Here is a 22,564-nt window from a genome sequence, read left to right on the forward strand (position 1 = left end):
CACACTGTGGCAGATGACGTTCACCGGGCATTCGTCATACCCACACCCTGCCATGGGATGGTCACGTTGTGTACCGTGAATCGTCACTCATCACAATGTTTTTCCACTGTTCAATCGTCCAACGTTTAAGCTCCTTACACCAAGCGTGGTGTCGTTTGGCATTTACCGGCGTGAGGGGTGGCTTATGAGCAGCCGCTCGATCATGAAATCCAAGTTTTCTCACCGCCCGTCTAACTGTCACAGTATTTGCAGTGGATCCTGATGCAGTTTGGAATTCGTGTGTGATGATCTGGACAGATGTCTGCCTATTACACTTTAAGACCCTCTTCAACTTTCGGGGGTCTCTGTCAGTCAACAGACGTGATCGGTCTGTTTGCTTTTGTGCTGTACGTGTCCCTTCGCTTTTCCAATTCACTATCACCATCGGAAACAGTGGACCTAGGGATGTTTGGGGATGTGGAAATCTCGCATACAGACGTATGACACAAGTTACACCCAGTCACCTGACCACGTTCGAAGTCCGTGAGTTCTACGGAGTGACCCATTCTGCTCTAATGACTACTGAGGCTGATATGGAGTATCTCGCAGTAGGTGGCAGTGCAATGCACCTAACATGAAAAAAGTATTTTTTTGGTCTGTCTGGATACTTTTGATCACATAGTGTACGTCGGCAAGTGGTTCGGCGAGGAAGTCGGTGCACTGGTTGGGCTGTGGATCAGGTTATGAATGGGCAGCTTAAGCTGGCAATACAGTCCCTGCGCCAGAAGCGTATCTGCTCGATGGTGGCGTCTTTACTACCGCCCCGAGCAAGGTATTCCCACTTCGGTGAAATGTCAGTCTCGCAAAGACGAGCGGAGCCTGGTGAGCATGGGGAGCGACCATCTGTCCTCTGGGCAGGAAACGGCCATGCTGCTGGAATCCACCTGAGGTGGCCAGTTGTGCCTAGACACTAAGTTGGAGCAGATCTAACGTGTAGAGCTGCTGACCAGCCATGGCCGCATACCGACTTCTGCTGTCAGGTCCAAGTGGCGTCCACTGTCACAGACCAATCGTCATGGTACGGCTAAAGGACGAGAATAATTTCGTTGTAAAACGTTCAGAACTTAACACTGAGATGACAAAAGTCATATTACACCTAAAAAAATGTCGTTTCGGAGCTCGTTTGCCAACTTTAGTGTTGAAACTCGGTACGTCATTGACTCAACAAGTCGTAGGAAGTACCCTACACAGATATTGAGGCATGCTGCCTCAGTATCAGTCCAAAATTCCGTAACTATGAAAGATTTGCTGGTGCAGGAAGTTGTGCACAAACTTGATTATGACTCATAGATGTTGGATGCGATTCATTTCAGGCAATCTGGGTGTCTAAATCATTCACTCGAATTAATCGAGAACAGCTATGGCCAAGAAATCCTTGAATGGCTGTAAAAGGTCTCCAAGCAGCAGAACATAACCATTTCCAGTCAATGATCGGTGCAGTTAGAGCAGAAGATCGAATCTGTTCGGTGTACACACAGCCCACATCATTACAGAGCCACTACCAGCTTGCACAGTGCCTTGTTGGTAACTTGAGAACGGCTTTGTGGGGTCTCCGCCACACTCAAACCCTACTATCGGCTCTTACCAACTGAAATCAGGACTCATCTGACCAAGCTACTGTTTCCCAGTGCTGTAGGGCCCAACTGATATGGTAACGAGCCCAAGGGAGACACTGCAAGTGACGTCGTGCTGTTTTCAAAGGCATTCACTTCGATCGTCTGATGCTACAGCCCATTAACACAATTTTTTGCGACACTGTCCTAACGGATACGTTGTTCTTACGTTCCACACTGATTTCTGCTGTTATTTCACTGTGTTCCTCTTCTGTTAGCACTGACAACTCTACGCAAACGCCGCTTCTCTCGGCCGTTAAATGGAGGCCGTCATCCACTGCATTGTCTGTGGTGAGAGGTAATTTTTGAAATGTGGTATTGTTGACACACTCTTGACCCTGTGGATCTCGGAATATTGAATTCCCCAACGATTTCGAAAGTGGAATGTTCTAAGCATCTTTCTCCAAGTACCATTGCACGTTCAAAGCGTGTTAACCCCCGTCGTGTGGCCATAATCACGTCGGTAACCATTCCACATGTATTACCTGAGTTCAAATGACAGCTCAGCCAATGCACTGATCTTTTATACTTTGTGTACGCGATACTACCACCATCTGTATACGTACATATCGCTGTCCCATGACTTACTGTTATCCCATTCACGCCTGCTGTCAGCCCTGCTGCAATACATCGTTCAGACTCGCACTAATATGTCCACATATGGTCGCTACGCTACAGACATATCCCGCTTACCTACTAATCCTATTGTTATAAGCGTGGTGGCAAAGGTAGGGAAAACTTCCTATGCCTTAGGCATGTGGTTGTATCTGCTGCTTGTATCTGCCTCTGCTCTTATAGACAACAACTGTCATGCAAAGAGTGAAAACTAGATGTAAACACGACAATCACATTATGAACTGGTCTACTGAGTGACTGACTACAGACATTCAAGGTTATAACATCAACATTAACTTTTTCCCAACATATAAAATATTCGAACAACTTGAGAACCGCCTTTGTTTACGACAGTGTGGAGAGCACCCTATTATTACCAAGGAAAAAACGGAATGAAAGAGCACTACGCAAACAAATTTGAATGTTTGGTAGATTGGGCTACACTCACCATGATGGAGATAAATACTGTAAACAGCTAACAATACCGAGCCGTGCACGGCTCGTGTTCGTGCCATTTATTTGTTTGCCATCCTCTATTACGGTACTGCCGCCTCGTTTTCTTATTCCATTTACTGGCGTCACTACCTTCCTGCCTTACTTGTCCGTGAGCGGCAGCAGCAGCGCGTAACGATAAGTGGAACGTAGTACCATCTCTGGAGCGAGCGATAGTATATCTGGGTCGTCGTGTGACTGGCAATCAGTTGGAGATGGACCAGCAGTGCAGTCGGGACGCAGCAGCAGTGAAGTCGGAGACGGAGGCGCGGACAGCCAGAGCTCGCCCACCGCTGGCGACACACGTGAACTGTCGGACGGAGAGAGAGTGAAGCGGGACGATCGTTGATTGGTCGTTCGGTTGGTCGTCTCATCGGCCGACGTATATTTGGTCCTGTAAGTTGGCTGTTTAGGTTTTTATACTGGTAACGCCACGTAGCGCTCTGTATGAAAATCACTGGCTGTGCTGTGTGCAGTCTGTGGCTGGTTTGCATTGTTGGATATTGTAGTGTTGGGCAGTTGGTTGTTAAAAGCGCGTAGCGTTGCGCAGTTGGAGGTGAGCCGCCAGCAGTGGTGGATGTGGGGAGAGAAATGGAGGAGTTTTGAGAGCGGATGATCTGGACGTGTGTCCCTCTGAAACAGTACATTTGTAAGAATGGATGTCATGAACTGCTATATATATATATATATATATATATATTATGACTTTTCAACACTATTAAGGTAAATACATTGTTTGTTCTCTATCAAAATCTTTCATTTGCTAGCTATGCCTATCAGTAGTTAGTGCCTTCAGTAGTTTGAACCTTTATTTAGCTGGTAGTAGTGGCGCTCGCTGTATTGCAGTAGCTGGAGTAACGAAAATTTTTGTGAGGTAAGTGATTTGTGAAAGGTATAGGTTAATGTTAGTCAGGGCCATTCTCTTGTAGGGATTATTGAAAGTCAGATTGCGTTGCGCTAAAAATATTGCGTGTCAGTTTAGTGTTGATCAGAATAAGTAAAGAGCGAAATGTGTGAGTACGTTCAGTTTTGCTCAGCTGCTTGTAAATCAAATAACGTAATTCATTAATTTTTCTAAGCGGACGTTTCAGTCCTTTCACCGTTTCTGGCCCTGAGCATTCGGTCGATTGGCGTGGAGCAGCAAGGAAGTCTCCGTTGCGCGCTGGCGGTGTTAACGCACAGTTTGAGTGTGAAGTGCTGCTTGCGAATGCTACGAAGCTCGTCGCTCACCGATCTTGGACATGGAAGTTGAGTCCTCCCTTAACCTACTATGGACCCTCGACTGCTTACATTTCTTCGTTTGATCCTGATTGTCCCTTTTGGGACATTCTCGCGAGCAACAACGCGTATGTACAAAAAAAAAATAAAAATCATATGGCTCTGAGCACTATGGGACTTAACATCTGTAGTCATCAGTCCATCAGTCTCCTAGAACTTAGAACTACTTTAACCTAACTAACCTACGGACTTCACACACATCCATGCACGAGGCAGGACTTGAACCTGCGACCGTAGCGGTCGCACGATTCCAGACTAAAGCGCCTAGAACCGCAGGGCCACACCGGCCATCTGTCTATTCAAGTCGGCTAAGATTCCAGTCGTCATCCTGTGGAGTTTAACTTCATTTATTCCCTGTTATTGAAGTTGACCAGTGGTATCTTCTGCCTTGTGCCCGTTGTCATTCCGATTACCTGCCCTGGTCGTTGACGTAATTTTCGGCAGTGAATTTTCCTCGTCGTGTTGTTGCTGTCCAGTGCGGCGTGTAGTTCGGGAGCTGAGATGTTGTTGATCGTTGTGGGTCCCAATATTCTGTGTGTCATTGTATTGAAATCTTGTGGTCGTTTTTCTGGTTGCTTAGAGCGGAACTGATCTTGTTGATTGATCGGTCGGCTGTCTGTCGGTTGGGTTGTCTTCAGATTAAGAAGTAGTCGGACAGGCTGCCTGTCTCACCGAAACGGGCGTTAGTGTTACAATCCCAGGCCGATCCTTGGAAACTTCTGATCGCCGTTCCTTGTGTGGTACATAGTAATTTCCCTGTTTAGGTCTTATTTATTTGGTTGATATGTGGACTTCAGCCGAGTATCAAATCTCTTAAATTAAAGTTCTTGTCTTGCCTTAAGGCGTGAGACTGTTATTCTTTTATATGGGGCCTTCAGCCAAATTTTACATAAGATATTTTAAGATAAGGCCTTTACCTTTTAAATTGAAACTCTTTTTCTATTCGTTAAACACATTTTGTTGGTATGTGGCCTTCAGCCGTGTATCAGTATCTCTTAAATTAATGTTCTTGTCTTGCCCTTAAGGCATAAGATTGTTATGCTTTTGTATGGGGCCTTCAGCCGAATTTTGCATGAAATATTTTAAGATAAGACCTTCTGCCTTTTGATTGAAACTCTTCTTGTTGCTTCCATTAAAATTAAATAGCTATGGCTTTCAGCTTGTTTAGATTGAGGATTTAGAAAATATTTTGGGGTGAAACTTCCAGAGGAACCTCGTATTTTAATTTCTTGCTTAGGCCTTGCGTCTTGGATTTTCAGTGTGGCCTTCAACCGATTTAAATTAATGAAAGGAGGTCGATTAAAGTTTTGAGTGCTTTGCATTCTTGTTGTAATATTGTGTGTTGATAAATAAAGTTTATATGTTGGGTACAACAGACAGCAACTCATTTTGGCCCCTTTCCACAACCTAATCAACTCTGTCCTGCTAGCACAGACATTTCAAATACTACACGAAGATTACCAACAGAGGAAGTTATCATTACTGGAAACTAATTGACAACAACTGGACAAATAGCATTAACTCCATCCGTCTGTTATTTTAACAGGGAGAGAGTGGGGTTGCTAACATAATTTTCGCAAAAATCCCTGCCTCTGTGTGTGAGGTTGAAGTATTTTGGACTTGGAATACTTCCGGAAGAAACACATGAACATGTACACTGAACAGCCAAAGAAATTGGTACATCTGCCTAATATCCTGTAGGGCCCCCACGGGCAGGCGGAAGTGCGCGAACACGACGTGCCACGTATGAAGTAGTGCAGTTGACACCGTGAATCCTCCAGGGCTGTCTATAAATCCGTAGGACTTCTAAGGGTCATGTCTTCTGAACAGCACATTGCATGGCATCCCAGACAAGCTCAATAATACTCATGTTTTGGGAGTTTGGTGGCCAACGGAAGTGTTTAAACTCAAAAGAGTGTTCGTGTAGCCACTTTGTAGGAATTCTGGACGTGAGGGATGTCGCATTATCCTGCTGGAATCGCCGAAGTCAGTCGGAATGCACAATGGACCTGAATGAATGCACGTCATCAGACAGAGTCGTATCTAGACGTATCAGGGATGCCATATCGCTCCAACTGCACACGCCTCACACCATTACAGAGCCTCCACCAGCCTGAACAGTCCCCTGCTGAAATGCAATGTGCATGGATTCATGAGGTCGTCTCAATACCCGTACACGACTATCCGCACGACTCAATTTGAAACGAGACTCGCCCGACCAGGCAACACGTTTCCAGTCATCAGCAGTCGAATGTCATTGTTGACGGACTCAGGCGAGGAGTAAGGCTCTGTGTCTTGTAGTCCTTAAGGGTACACGAGTGGGCCTTCAGCTCCGAAAGCCCATATCGATGTTGTTTTGTTGAATGGTTCACACGCCGATCCTTTTTGATGGCTCACCATTGAAATCTGCAGCAATTTGCGGAAGGATTGCGATTCTGTCAAACTGAACGATTCTCTTCAGTCGTTGGTGGTCCCATTCTCTCAGCATTTTTCTCCGACCTCAGCGATGTCGAAGATTTTATGTTTTACTTGTTTCCTGATTTCCACGGTAGACTCGTGAAAAGGTCCTCACTTCATACCTCCCTCGGAGATTCTGTGTCCCATCGCTTATGCGCCGACTATAACACCACGTTCAAACTCACTTAAATCTTGATAACCTGCCATTGTAACAGCAGTAACCGATCTAAGAACTGCACCAGACACTGATCGCAGCGCAGTATTTTGCATTATACGCACGACTAGACCAGTCTCTTTGGCGCTTCTTTATAGTTCATCCTCTATATTTATGAATATAATGAGTTCAACAGAAGTGGTCTTCGCCCACCGTCACAAAAAAGTAACAAACTTTTAAAACAGTAAAATAAGTTCACAACTAGAAGCAGGTACTTGCAATAGAAGTCTTGGTCAAGGAAACAACACAGTGAAAGCTTCTACAGTCACGAGTCCGCTCTCCACTCTCCTTGAGCAGAGCACATTGGAACAAACTAACACTTAAGTTACGATCTGCACTAGTGCGCAGTTTCTGTAGTCTTGCCAAATGAGTGTGACAAAATACCAACAGGCCCACAATCACGTTGACGAGGACCCTTGTCGGCGAGGGCGGCGTGCCGGATGTGGAGCAGGATCTGGAGCAGACTTTTTCTCTTTCCTGACTGCTTCGTAACTGTCGTGATCGGTGATAAAGTAGCTCGTGGGTGAGGTACACTTACTGCTGACTGTCTGCATGTGACATTGAGGGATGCAGCGAATGGTTCGTGGCAGGAGTGAGCAGTCTTGCTGATTCACACGCCCATTGTGCTTTGGTCCGGTGTACGCGAAAGCCGTCTGCAGGTCGCGCTGCAAGGGGCGGAGCTGCAACTTCGCATAGTCAGAGGGGCTAAGCTGGCAACCAACCCGACGGCGGTGTGCTGCAGTGTGGCGTAGACGCCCGATGGCTTTTGCGACACGCCAGAGGTCGCTTGCTAATTTGATCTCAGCTGTTCCATTAATATCACCATCTTAGTAGCTGAAATTGCAGACCAGACGGCATATCAGAATCTATATTTTTATATTACATAGTGTGACCAGCGTCAAAAGAAAATTTGCTCAGCTGTGCAAGTGAGTGTGACGCTGATGGTCAGTGAAGTGGTCTTCCTCAGTCCTGATGATCTGTCCATCTATGACAAGCCACAACAGCAAGGGCTGGATTGATATCTGACTAACACAAACCAACATCATCCTCTATATTGTGAAAGGGTCATAATCTCATGATAGTGAATGAGAAACAAATTTCACACCATTTTACGCAGAACACGACCAGCTCATTTAGAAATGGGCTGGACAACATTGCACAAATGGTGGATGGGTCAATCAGTGAAACGTCATGACTTGGTGACATAACTTTATTTTATTGCTTTTCGATTTTGTCCATATGTTGAAAGTAGAGGGCAAATTGTCATGAAATAAAAATTTTAACGGCAGCAACATGTCATATGAAGAAGAACAAACATTGGTGACAAGAAATGGAACTGAACCAAACAGATCACGTTATTCAGATTTACTGAAAGTACACATTGAGTACATAACTGTCAGAGGCAGGCTGGTAATGCTAGTAAGATTACGTCACCCTGAAGGAAAGTACTGATATAGGGCATTACATTGCTCAAGGTAGAGCATTCAGTGTCAAACAGCGAAGCAAAGTACAACATTTTATTTGCAATGATGGAAATTTAAATAATATCACTGTTCGTTTGTGTTTCTCACTGCGATAGCATCAAGCCAACCGGCTAGAAAGTGACACTTCGAAATACGATATCAGATGAATCCGAATGCTATCGTTTATACTGATAGTTTGCACAATATTCAGCGCGTGTAGTGCCATACAAATCCACAATACCTAAACACTGATACCACATTCGTCGTTCATTGATTTCCTGAGGGCCTTGAGAATTATGAAACGGTAGATTATGGGAGAGCTTCTTTACGATTGTTCAAATCTGTGTGAAATCTTATGGGACTTAACTGCTAAGGTCATCAGTACCTAAGCTTACACTCTACTTAACCTAAATTATCCTAAGGACAAACACACACACCCATGCCCGAGGGAGGACTCGAACCTCCGCCGGGATCAGCCGCACAGCCCATGACTGCAGCGCCTCAGACCGCTCGGCTAATCCCGCGCGGCTATTTACGATTGTCTTGTAATTATACATGTATACTGAAAAACGTCATTTTTAACAAAAAATTGTCAGTAAACACCAGAAGGCATGACATTCTGCAAAAAGATATATCTACGCAACAACTCGAAGTTTTGTTCCCTACATTACCAGGCATATCACTGAATGTGGAATACAGGAAACCTGCATGGAATGTGAAACCTACATCATTTAATATGCCACTCCTGTAACTTGAGGGTGACATCGCACAGACATCACAATAAAACGTCAAAAAGCGATTAAACTCTTTCGCAATGGGGAAGAAACCATTTCCACAATTGTTGCTACATCTGAGCCACGGCAAAGATCTTCAACATCTTCTTGTTTTAAGTCAAAGTAATTACATTTACAAAAATATTCGTTTATCAGAAAATCGAGTGATATGTAAGAACGACGCTGCATCAAAAAAAAATTATTTGTCAAGGAAAGAGCGCATCATAATAAGAAAAGACAATAACAGAAATATATGCTTTTCTTACATGAAATTTATACTCTCTCGCTATCAGCGTAGTAATCTGCAGTTATGAGCACATGGGGAAGTATATACCCCTGTATAAATTGTACCTTGCGTCACTGAGTCAATGAAGTTCGCCTGTTTTTACATTTATTTCACAATACTTCACGGACCTTGATAATTTAGTAATGAATGGAACGCAAAAATATAACAATTACTCCGTTAATTAGGTAGAAAAACAAATAAAATATATTTTCCTTACGACATGTGTCACTGTCTCTTTTCTCAACGCTTGGAGCGTTAATGTAGCTTCACCTATTAAGCGGCAACAACTTTCACACTACAGAGTGTTGTGGCAGTAAGTATTAGTTGTGGTTATACTTTATGCATACCTTTTTTGGCAAACTGCACCATGTGGCGCCAGACCTGAACACGATCTGAAAGTTCTGATCGAATCCTGTAGTCGATAATAAAAGAAATTATGACAATGTGTCTCCAATTATTGTAACAACTGATTTTCAGTTCCTAAGACATGTTGTCAACTATGAAGTGGGTTTGGATGTAGATAAGAGGGTTTATAGTTATCGTTAGGGGCGGGGTGGGCAGAAACCAGAATAAACGACTACATTTCACGTCATTCAGGCTGGGTTACGTGACGTAGCTTGCTTGCTATTTCGGAGACACCATCTTGGACTTCATCTTCCTTAGTACTGTATTATAACTTGAGCGTTATGACAGGCAATGGCTCACTGAAGATTTATCACAACCGTCACTATTGCCTATTTGTTACAATTAAGTGTCAGTTAAGGCCACATCAGCGATAAAAAGTCTGTCTTCCTCTACAGTTTTTGCCCTCTACAGTTGTCTCTAGTACCATAGAAGTTATTTCCTGATGTCTTAACAGTTATACTATCATCCTGTCCCTTCTCCTTGTCAGTGTTTTCTACATATTTCTCTCCTCTCCGATTTCCGGCAGAACCTCCTCATTCCTCACCGTATCAGTCAACCTAATTTTGAACATTTGTCTATAACACCACATCTCAAATCCTTCGATTCTCTTCTGTTACGGTTTTTCCGCAGTCCATGTTTCACTACCATACAACGCTATGCACCGAACGTACGTTCAGAGAAATTTATTCCTCAAATTAAGGCTTATGTTTGATACTGGCGGGCTTCTCTTGGCCAGGAATGCCCATTTGTCCAATGCTGGTCTGCTTTTGGTGTCCTTGCTCCGTTCGTCACGGGATCGTGGCTGCACATGTAGCGTTGCTTTATCGAAAGTAAATCTCACAGTTCACGACTCACTCGACCGACAGAACAACACTAACGAGGAAAAATCCACACAAGCGACGCTGCGGCAAGTGAAATAAGAGAATCTTCCCGCCCGGCGCTCGAAGCGGAAAGGGGCCGGATTTCCCACTTGTCGCGACAGGTGGCCTTGCCATCAGAGTATTCGAAAACGACTCACGACCAGGCCCAATCTTCCATATGTCGCCATCCATGCGTCTACGACCTGTACTCGTACATCAATTATGTATAATCCCGTACAGGTCAGACGTATCACTTGAAAGTCGCTTGTCCGGTATCGTCTGGTAAATACGATGCTGCAGTGCCTGTATTATTCTGATTATGGTGCAAGCTTCCATAGGGCATGCGTACATGTCCAAAGGATCTTTGCGTCGTAATCAGAATAACACAGGCACCGCAGTATCGTATCATAAAGATTATAATGTCCGCCCCCGGTAGCTGAGTGGTCAGCAAGACAGAATTTCAATTCTAAGGACCCGGGTAGGATTCCCGGTTGGGTCGGAGATTTTCTCAACTCAGGGACTGGGTGTGGTGTTGTCCTAATCAACATTTCATCCCCATCGACGAGCAAGTCGCCAAAGTGGCGTCAAATAAAAGACTTGCACCTGGCGAACGGTCTGGAAGCCCTAGTCACACGACATTTATAATGTCTGTCAATGTCTGCGCAATGGCTCACTCAAAACGAAGCAATCCTACTGGCTGTCCCGAACGATAAATTAGGCCTATTCTCTGCTCTGAGCTATTGGACGTGCAGCGCAAGAGGCCGGATGGAGGCGCGTGTAGCGTGTGCGGCCCGCTTTCCGGGTGGTCGGTTCCCGGAAGTCTGTGGCAGCCACAGAGGCCGCATGCGGGTCTCTCAGACAGGAGGGGGAGGGGAGGGGGAAGGCACCGTAGGCGCCCTCACGGTTTAATTACGGCCGGCGCGGCTGCGGGGCGCCTACCCCCTCCCCCTCCCCCCCCCCCCCCCCCCCCGCCACCCAGTGTCAACAGGGCGCACCCGGCTCTCCCCCTGCGGGCTGGGCTGCTAGGCCCCCCACAGCCGCAAACGCCAAGTTTGTCCTCCGTCAGTGGCCCGCTGTCTGCTCCCACGTGATTGGTTAGCACTTCCGTTACCGCCCCTAACAAGTCCGGCGGAACAATTTTTCAGTGGGAATATCTTCTGAGCTGTTTGAGTCGCATCATATTCCGCACCAGTGTTGAAGGTTTCGATCCCTCAGCTGCGATGTTACGCCGGAAACTCTTAAGAAACTCTCCTCCTACCAATATTATCGCTGTGTGCACAGTAGTGACCTCACTTGTATTGAGACCAGTGGCGCAGCGTGGTTGTAAAGATTGGGGAGTCTTTGCAGTTATTATAGGGAGACAAAATAGCACAATAATTTAAACAAATGAAGCAAAAAGCATCAAACAGCAACTACTACTACTACTACTACTACTACTACTACTACTACTGCCACTACCACTACCACCGCCACTAATATTAATAAGAATAATAACTAACTTTTTCAAGAAACGATGACAAATTTGTAAAACTCCAGCAGCAAGAGAAGAAGCACTTATATTTTCTTCTACACAAGTGCAATGCTCCTGTCTTTCTGTAACTCGGTCTACATAGATCTGATCACTGGATAGCTCTCCAAGTAGTGTCTTTTCTGTTGATAACGTGCTCAAACACGACAGCCGGATGTTGGACACTGATTTTCTTAAATAATTCTTCACTCGTTTAAGAGTACTCATGCTTCCTTCACTCTTACTGTAGTTGCGGGTAGGATGAAAACCAAACGCAGGAACTTCGTTGTTTCTTCATAAACGGAGTCTAAATCATTGTTGACAATGTACTTTAAGAGGATTCTTGAAGATAAGTGTTTTTTCTCATCAGCCTATATGTTACACAGTTCATTTTCAAGTTCTTATTTGAAAAAGGGGTACTGTTCTAATAACTGAAGCAGTTTCCACTTTGGGAATTCTTTTTGATAGTTCGGGAAACACTTTTCGTTCAAAAGTTCAACAGCCTGAACTTGGGAAAGGTCTTGAAACCTTCTTTCCATCCGAACAATTTGAAATCCAGTATCTCGTAAGTTAGTGCCCTGAGAGATATCTTTTGACTATCACAGAATGATAAGTTGCCATGGAAACACAAGCTGCATTCAGTGCATTCATCAACGAATGTTTCCGTTCTTAATTGTCGTGAATTTATAGTGACAGATTTTGACTGAAGCACATCAAAGAGATGATCAACATAAACAAAGCACCCTCGGTATAAGCAAAGCATGTAGACAAACGTAGGATCATCCATCCGTCGTTTCATTCCCACAGCACAGCTCAAAGATTCTGGGTCCCACTGAGAGTCTGTATCATCAAATATATAATTAAAAACACTATATAGCCCTGAGAAATAACTTGATGTTGCTGAAACTGCCCTGAAACGAAAGTTACAGCGAGTGTTGCTTCCATATGGTAATTTAAATCCTTTCTCAGCAATACAGTTCATTTTGATGATTTGCTGAAAAACGAATGGAATGCAGTAAGATCACTTACAAACATGATTTTGGAGCCCTGTAACAGTACCAAATTCAGTTGGTGTGCTTAACAATGAATAAACACAGCATACGGACATAACTGCTTTACCTTATGTTGTAGTCCTCTTTCTCTGCCTGCCATTTCTGAAGCGCCATCATATGTTTGACTAACACTTTTCCTTCCACATTGCATTCTTTCAATACTGCATGAATAATGTTTGATAAACCATCAGCGGTTTTATCTCCGGAAACATCGTAAAATCCAACGAATCTTTCCTCACCTTTGTTTGCAATTCAGTACCTGTATATTAGACTCATTTGACTCTTGCATGACACATCTAATGTTTCATCAGCCTGAATCGAAATGAAATTGCAGTTCTGAATTTCAGATTTTATTTTCTCATTAACTGCCAAAGTTATCATTTCTATTACATCATTCTGTATATCTTGAGAAGTTTCCTTTAAAGGCTGAAGATGATGACAGAAAGTCTCGGATTAACTGCTCTCCATGAGCTAGTAAATCGAACAATTCCAGATAGTTACATTTGTTGCTGGAGGATTCGTCTTCTCCATGGGCGCTAAAGGCTAGTTATTTACAAATAAATGCAACTGCCTGAGTAAAATGAGCCAATACTGTCCTGCTGGATGCAACTTGTTTATTGTATTTTATTGCTGTCAGATGAACGACTTCAGGAAGGGCGTGCTCAATTCCACTTTTGCCCAATAACTGAAATGATTCTTTGTTCTGCAGGTGACGTTTTGATATCAGATGCTTTTGTGCTTTTCTGTCAAAGGTCTTTACTACACAAATGCCCTCATATCATCATTCTATTTCACCACCAAATAGAAGATATATATAACAATACAATCTGTTATTAACTGCATTCGCAGTCAGCTAAGCATACTTTTCCTACCAGGCTGTCTACACGGGGTGTAGGAGTAGGTCATTGTCCTTCAATTCGCACTTTTTTTCGTACGTTAATGTAGAAAAAGGCATTTTTAATAAAAATTGTATAAGGTGTTCAGTTGCTGACTCACTCATGTTGGCGACACAACGGAAATGTGCACTAAATTCACACAAGAATGACTATGAACACAAACTGCGCGACTGTTCACTTCCGTGTTAAAAGCCACCATAGAAGCGGCAGAGACTAGTCACGATACCTGCCAGCAAGTGCAGCGCACCGGCCTTCGTGGAAGAGGGGAAGTGGAGCCGAGAATGCCCCTAACACAGCGAGGTAAGGGAAGGGAGGCAGAGACCCAGAGCAGTCGAGTCTCAAGCAGGCAGGTACACCAATACACAGGGTGTGGCGGCGCGGGCTACAGAACTGATGTCTTTGCACATTTAGTGCTCTTAGTAGAAAGTTGTTTATATTTCTGTTATGAATTATTATTCCAGCTTTTTTAAGCACGAATACGAGGGAGACTAAGTCTCAAAGTCTCCCCTCACGCTACGCCACTGATTGAGACTGCAGTCGGTGTGCGGCTTGCAGTTGGATCTTTGCAGACCGCAAAGTCGCGTAGTATGTACCGACCTGGCGTCTTCACTACAAGTGACAGCGTATGTATAGGTAATTCATCAGTCCATGATCACGTACTGCTGTCTGAAGTGGACTGCTAGTACAGTTGAGTTGACATTTAGGCTTCAGCCCCTATGAAACGCCCTGCTTATGTCCGCAGGCAGAACAAGTAGTTGGAATTGTGGAAAGGGGCCAAAAGGGGGCTGTCAGTTACATTCAAACACATTTAACTTTATTTAGTTGTCCAAACAATACAGTAAAAATTTTTGAACTTAATTTTGGGCTGAATAAGCCACACTATCTTATGCCCCAAGGGCACTACCACTTAAATTTACAAACTGCCGAAAGCCATTAACTTAAAATTGAGAAACAGAATATTTACAAGGCAGAAGGCCTCATGCAAGTAAGTTATATAACTTGGCTGAATGCCCAACAAATCTAACACTTGAAAAGCAAACAGGTTTAACTAAAAAACGGCTGAAGGCCGATTACTTAAAGCAACTAAAATAACTTTTAGTAGGCAGAAGGTCCAGAAGTTTATCTTTAAACAATATTTTACACAGGCTGAAGGCGAAATCAATCTAAGATTTAACAAGCAAGGAATTTAAATTTTAAAGCCACTGAACGCCCATTATTGAAACACACAACTAAAATAAATTTTCAAAAGGCAGAAGGCTCAAATATTTATCCAAAAAAATTTTTAATGAGTCTGAAGGCCCAAATAGTGAAAGACTTGACAAGTAAGGAACTTTCAGTTTTAAAGTGGCTGAAGGCCCATTATTTAAACCCCAACTAAAAGCATTAAAATTCAAACCATCGGCTATAAGCCATTAAAATTGTAAGTAAGCTGTTTAGGTTTTCTTATCGGTAAAGCCACGTAGCGCTCTGTATGAAAATCACTGGCTGTGCTGTGTGCAGTCTGTGGCTTGTTTGCATTGTTGTCTGACATTGTAGTGCTGGGCAGCTGGATGTTAAGAGCGCGTAGCGTTGCGCAGTTGGAGGTGAGCCGCCAGCAGTGGTGGATGTGGGGAGAGAGATGACGGAGTAGTGAGAGCGGATGATCTGGACAGAGACAGTAACTTTGTAAGACTGGATGTCATGAACTGATATATATAATATGACTTTTGAACATTATTAAGGTAAATACATTGTTTGTTCTCTATCAAAATTATTCATTTGCTAACTATGCCTATCAGTAGTTAGTGCCTTCAGTAGTTAGAATCTTTTATTTAGCTGGCAGCACTGGCGCTCGCTCTTCGAGTAACGAAGATTTTTGTGAGGTAAGTGATTTGTGAAAGGTATAGGTTAAGGTTAGTCAGGGCCATTCCTTTGTAGCGATGATTGAAAGTCAGATTGCGTTGCGCTAAAAAATATTGTGTGTCAGTTTAGTGTTGATCAGAATAAGTAAAGAGAGTAATGCCTGAGTACGTTCAGTTTTGCTCAGCTGTTTGAAAATCAATTAATGTAAGAGGTTTATCAGCACAGTAATTCATTAATTCTTCAAAGGAGACGTTTCATAAAATACGCAATCAAACACCAAAAAGAAAAGGCAGTACAGCCAGCGGCGCTCAGAAGTTTCCGGGGGTCGCTCTGCACTTTAAATATTAACTTTCGCTTAGGGGAGACAGGTAGTCAGCCCAACTACATCTCATGTGCCGGCAACCCAACCAAGGTATACGTGCCCACCGACAAGACTGCTCGCTTTCCACTCGACCAGTGCACAAGGAACTCCAAAGCCAATACGTAAAAGGCATAGTTGCCCACAACCAAGTATGCATAAGCTGTCAAAACTACACACACGTGTTGGAAACCGAGGAAACGCGGTGAGGAAAGGACACTGCCTGAATTTTACGCCTGTGGTCAGGGCAGGAACCGGAACGCTAACCGCCACAAGGCCGAAAATTCCGCTGGTGCACTTGGACTTAAAATAACCAAAATACAGTTTAACTCCACCGGATAGTGGCCAAACTTTCGCTAACTCGAACACTCGCTGCTGCTCACGGGAATATTGCTCTTGGGAATATACCCAACAGTCAACCATGAAAACCAACGGCACGATGTGAACAGTCTGGCTTCGGTAATTAGATCGCCACTCAACTTTGATGTCCTGGGCCGGTGAGCCACGAACCCCGTAGCAATCTGCGCAGCTCTCACACACTCCGACGCTGTGTAGAGGCATGCCAGCGGGCCCGGCCGCTGTGCCGCTCGGATATTTCCTGGCTGATCGACACCAACCGACCGATTGCCCAGAGCTAATACGCCGACAACATTTCAAATAATTTGTCAGTCAAAGGACACAAACTACACACACTTTCACGAACACTTGCACGAAGAATTAGACATTGCTAACGGCAGTGACTGTACAATAACGAATCATGCGTCTGCACACACAGCCAAGCCATAAGCGAACGCCGCCAAATACATGATGTCTGGCAAGACGGCCAACCAAAGTCGTCCCCACTCCAATCATGTGTGTCGGCAACCGTCGGGCGAGTCATGGAGGTTTGGACTTCACTGCTGTTGTGCCCTGACTGAACTTGTGTCGCGTTCCAACTCCAACACAGCCAGGTCCGAACTAACTGACAACACACGACAACCGGGAATTAATACCAGTGAGCAAAGATAATACGCCAGAGCTTATATCGATAAGCGCCACTGCTGCCCCTCACAGGCAGGCAAGGCAGCAACTCAGTGACACCTGTAATTGAAATTAACGTAACGAGGTGGTAGTACAGTAAAAACACGATGTCAAATGAGATATGGCACAAAGGCGAGCCACGCACAGCTCACCCTACAATTCCATTAGGTTCTGACAGATGGCGGTACTATATGTAACCTTCACAATGGGGTATGCAATGGAAATACGTTTCAGTCAGAGATCTGTCACTGGGTTTATTTTTGCGGAAAACCTGAGCATCGCAAATATTCATAGGCACTTGCGGAATGTCTAAGGAGACATGGCAGTGAACATAAACCCAGTGAGTCGTTGAGTCAAACCTATCCGATCGTCCTGGTGCCAGTGGTATGCATACAACTGTGACTCCTGCAGTGTTGGGATGTGCGGACACACTCATTTGAGATGTTCGGTGGATCACAATGAAACTCCACTCTGCACAACCGGACGCCTCTGTTGGTAGTGCTGATACAGTCATCCACCAGTTGGGGCCAGGCGTGTGTCCGCTGTATTCTTCGCCACCTGACGTAAGACCATAAAGCTGAACGAGTATGGCTCCCAGAAGGATGCACTACGTGGGAAGCAGTGCATGGTTGATGCACAGATTACCGATGCACCAATACACTGGCTCCGACGTCAGCCATTAATGTGGTACCATGCGGGCATATACACTACTGGACATTAAAATTGCTGCACCACGAAGATGACGCGCTACAGACGCTAAATTTAGCCGACAGGAAGAAGATGCTGTGATATTCAAATGATTAGGTTTTCAGAGCATTCACACAAGGCTGGCGCTGGTGGCGGCACCTACAACGTGCTGACACGAAGAATGTTTGCAACCGATTTCTCATACACAGTCAGATGTTGACCGGCGTTGCGTGGTGAAACGTTGTTGTAATGCCTCGTGTAAGGAGGAGAAATGCTTACCGTTCCGTTTCCGACTTTGATAAAGGTCGGATTGTAGCCTATCGCGATTGCGGTTTATCGTATCGCGACATTGTTGCTCACGTTGGTCGAGATCCAATGACGGTTAGCAGAATATGGCATCGGTGGGTTCAGGAGAGTAACACGGAACGCCGTGCTAGATCCCAACGGCCTCGTATCACTGCAGTCGAGATGACAGGCATTTTATCCGCATGGCTGTAACGGATCGTGCAGCCACGTCTCGATCCCTGAGTAAACAGACGGGGACGTTTGCAAGACAACAACCATCTGCACGAACAGTTCGACGACGTTTGCAGCAGCATGGACCATCAGCTCTATGACCTTGGCTACGGTTACCCTTGACGCTCCATCACAGACAAGAGCGCCTGCGTTGGTGTGCTCAACGACGAACCTGGGTGCACGAATGGCAAAACGTCATTTTTCCGATGATTCTAGGTTCTACTTACAGCATCATGATGGTCGTATCCGTGTTTGGTGACATCGCGCTGAACGCACATTGGAAGCGTGTATTCGTCATCGCCATACTGGCGTATCACCCGGCGTGATGGTATGGAGTGCCATTGGTTACACGTTATATTTCAGATGTGTTACGACCCGTGGCTCTACCCTTCATTCGATCCCTGCGAATCCCTACATTTTAGCAGGATAATGCACGACCGCGTATTCAGGTTCTGTACGGGCATTTGTGGATACAGAAAATGTTCGACTGCTGCTGTGGCCAGCACATTCTCCAGATCTGTCACCAATCGAAAACGTCTGGTCAATGGTGGCCGAGCAACTGGCTCGTCACAATACGCCAGTCACTACTTTTGATGAACTGTGGTATCGTGTTGAAGCTGCATGGGCAGCTGTACCTGTACACGCTATCCAAGCTCTGTTTGACTCAACGGCCAGGCGTATCAAGGCCGTTATTACGACCAGAGGTGGTTGTTCTGGGTACTGATTTCTCAGGGTCTGTGCACCCAAATTGCGTGAAAATGTAATCACATGTCAGTTCTAGTGTAATATGTTTGTCCAATAAATATCCGTTTATCATCTGCATTTCTTCTTTGTGTAGCAAGGGCGTCGGTTTGAACGGAGATTGTGTTGAAAAAAAGAAAGGGTTTTGTAGCCAAAATAGTGGTGATTAAAACCAACATGCTTTCAGAAAAGAGTATTTCTTTTTTTAGTGAACCCCCTCGTATTAAGTTACACACTCGATATTTCACAACGGACGTTGTTCACTATTGCAAAAGCACAATCACGAATTCGTGTCTGATATTTCACTCGCGGATACTCTACATATATTACCAATGTAGTTTTCATACCCAATGAGTATTAAATAATTTTCCAAATGTAATAGGCTTGCGTTGCTTGCAGACGCGACATCCCACCTGCAATGTGCGGATTCAGTTTTCTGTTGAAGTAACCAGCCTGTTTACACCTTAAACAAGTATGCACTTGCAAAGAATGTTTGTATGCTTTGGATGACAGTAAAGTAACTGTGGCTTCAATAGACAGAAACGATACAATCAACTACAGGATTCCACTGCCGTCTCTACGTGGCTGCACGTTGTCGAAAGACACTGTCACACTCACTTACAAAAGGCTGTTTCCCTGTCCTTTTTCGGAGACGTGGAGAAACTAGATGAAAATATTCACGCTGCTGTTGATGGGCCGCCGTCAAAGAGTAAGTACTAAAAACTGAAAGAGGTTGAATACAAAACAGTTCTTATTGTGCTACATCAGTTGTTTTCTGATAGCTATTTACGTTCCTGGCTCGCCTTGGCTGGGTGTTTAGTTCAGTGACAATGAATTGCCATGAAGCTGGAAGTCGGTGGCAGTCATGTGTATTGGAATTTCCTTGAAGGAACGAGGAGCGTATGATCGCATGGTACCACTTTACTGGTCGACGTCAGAGGCAATGACTTGCTGCAAAAATGATCGCCTCATCAACCTTGTACAGCTTGCCGCGGAGTGCATCCTTTATTGGGCAGACAGATTGAAGGTGTGAGATCCAGGCTGCAAGGTAAATCAGGGAGAAGAGTCCAGTGAAGGTTTGTGAGCTAGAGTGAGCAGTCTTGTGTGAAACCTTGCGTAATGGAGGAGAAGTTCGTTAGCACTTTTGTGGCGGCAAACCTGTTGAAGTTTTTTCTTCAGTTGCCTGCGGGTAGTACAATATAGTTCACAGTTGATCGTTGCACCATGATGAAGCACATCAGACAGAAGAACCCATTCAGAGTCCCAGAATTGCCTCGCATTGATTTTACCGGCTGACGTTGTGGTTCTGAACCTTTTTCTTCGGCGGAGGAATGGTGTGGTGCCAGTCCATGGATTGCCGTTTTGTTTCCGCATCGAAGTGATTGAACACACGTTTCATCGCCCGCGACGTTCGCCAAGAATTCTCAGGGTGGACCTCGTAACGCGTAAGCAACTCTCGACTGACGGTCCTTTGTTGCTCTTAATGGTCTTCTGTTAGGCGCCGAGGAACCTCATGGGAATACACGTTTGAGCATACCAACTGGGAAACGAGTGTGTCAGCGATACCAAGATAGACTTACGGTTGTGCAGAGAGCGTTTGATTTTCATCCGTCGATCACCTCGGATGAGAGTGTTCGCACGTTCCAGCATTGCACGAGTCACAACTGGGTGCGGTCCCCTCCCATGCGGGAGATCGTAGAGGTTTCGACAGTCTTGTTGCGATAATGACAGACGCCTCGCCCTACAGCTCACCGTGCTTTTGTCTTTAGCACGTATCCTAAGACATGGAGGGGGAGGGGGCAAGTGCCTATGAATATGTGCGATGGTCTTATTTTACACCAGAAGAATCTTAATGCCAGCCCTCTGTTTGGTACGCACCTCCGTTTACAGATGCCATTTCGAAGGCTACGTATCGCGACGCCATCAGTCGGAACTTCATGAAACTATGGGGGTTGAAGCGGAAATATTCCACGGTGTCCCAAAACAACTTCTGCATTTTGTCAACCGACATTGCCCGACAAAAGGAATATATTCCATTACTTATTGAACGCCCATCGTACACACCTGGAGCCATGTCACACACTGAAATCCTCGCACCACAGTACCGTAACTCAACGGTAGATGTTCCCAGCCAAAACAACACAGACTACTGGTACTGTGGCTCCTCTAACGAAGAGTTCAGGTACTGTGCCATAGGGATTTCAGTGAGAGAATTCGTCAACGGATATGTACAATAAACGAAAGAAAACATTAATAACGTAATCCCCTTTTTAGAATTATACCTCCTGTAATTCACATGAACAAAGCTAGAGAAAAATTTAAGGTGTCTGTGAATGGATAAAAGGCAGCTATGACACGGCTGCCGGTCGGTGCCTTTGGGCCTTCATTGCCTGTTCCGGCAAAGTTTAGTTTAGTTCGGCTTTTGAATGGCTTTTAACGGAAAATTTCTGCCTTATTTGTTTGTTCTGGCAATGGTGTACACCGTGCTAATATTCTTGACTGTTTTTCTGAGGCCTAAATGTCAGCGAAGCCTGTTTGAGAAAAACTACTAACGATTTGCAACTACTTAGTGGGTACTTACGAGTACTTAGACGAAAACGCACTCTTTCCTCCCTCGATGTGCGATAGACACAGAAGGCCCAAAAGCGAAAGTTTCCACAGCAGTTACAATAATCAATTCTACTTCTGCAGTCGATATATATAGAGATTTCTTGAGGTTCCTAGCTCCTTCTTGATACTGAAGAACGCAGATTTGTGTGCGAAAGAGTAAGAGACATTCGGCAATAAGTCAAGCAGAAGTTAGCGACCGTCAACAGAACATCTCCCAACACCTTCACCGTCGCAGATCTTCTGACTCTGGACGCAGTGCCCTAACCTAATACGAAACGAAATGTTGTTAAGTGGCTAGAAGGGCACATGCTGCATTATAACTTTAACGCAGGAAATAGATGGAAAGTAGATTACTGGGTGTACCTAACGAGTTAGTACCATCATCTCATACGCACCAAGATAAAAAAAAAAAAACAACGGATTTCATAGGTTTAGCCATGCACGATTAGATATTACGGGCAGAAGAATTCTTAGATCCTTTCAAGAGGTATTCAAGGAAATAAATCAACTTACTGGAATGAAGTACTGGTCTACACCCTGACGAGGAATTTACACAAAAAAAAATTTCATCAGATTATTTCATAACAAGAGGAGTTTTATGTTCTAAAAATGTTAATTTCAGGTGGAAGAAACATTTTATTTCCCCTTACGAAGTTGAGGGACTTCACTCACAGTTTATTTTAAAGTATTTTTTTCCCCGTTAATAAGAGGAAAATTGCTTTTCTTGGAACATCGTAAAAAGGGCCATTTATTTTATTTATGTTAACAAGAGTTTAATTAAAGGAATTTTAAAAATCTAAATCAAAAAGTATTTTGCGGTGGCGCGATGCGGTTCTGCTG

Source organism: Schistocerca gregaria, chromosome 8 (assembly GCF_023897955.1).
Source record: "Schistocerca gregaria isolate iqSchGreg1 chromosome 8, iqSchGreg1.2, whole genome shotgun sequence".
Taxonomy (NCBI): Eukaryota; Metazoa; Arthropoda; class Insecta; order Orthoptera; family Acrididae; genus Schistocerca; species Schistocerca gregaria.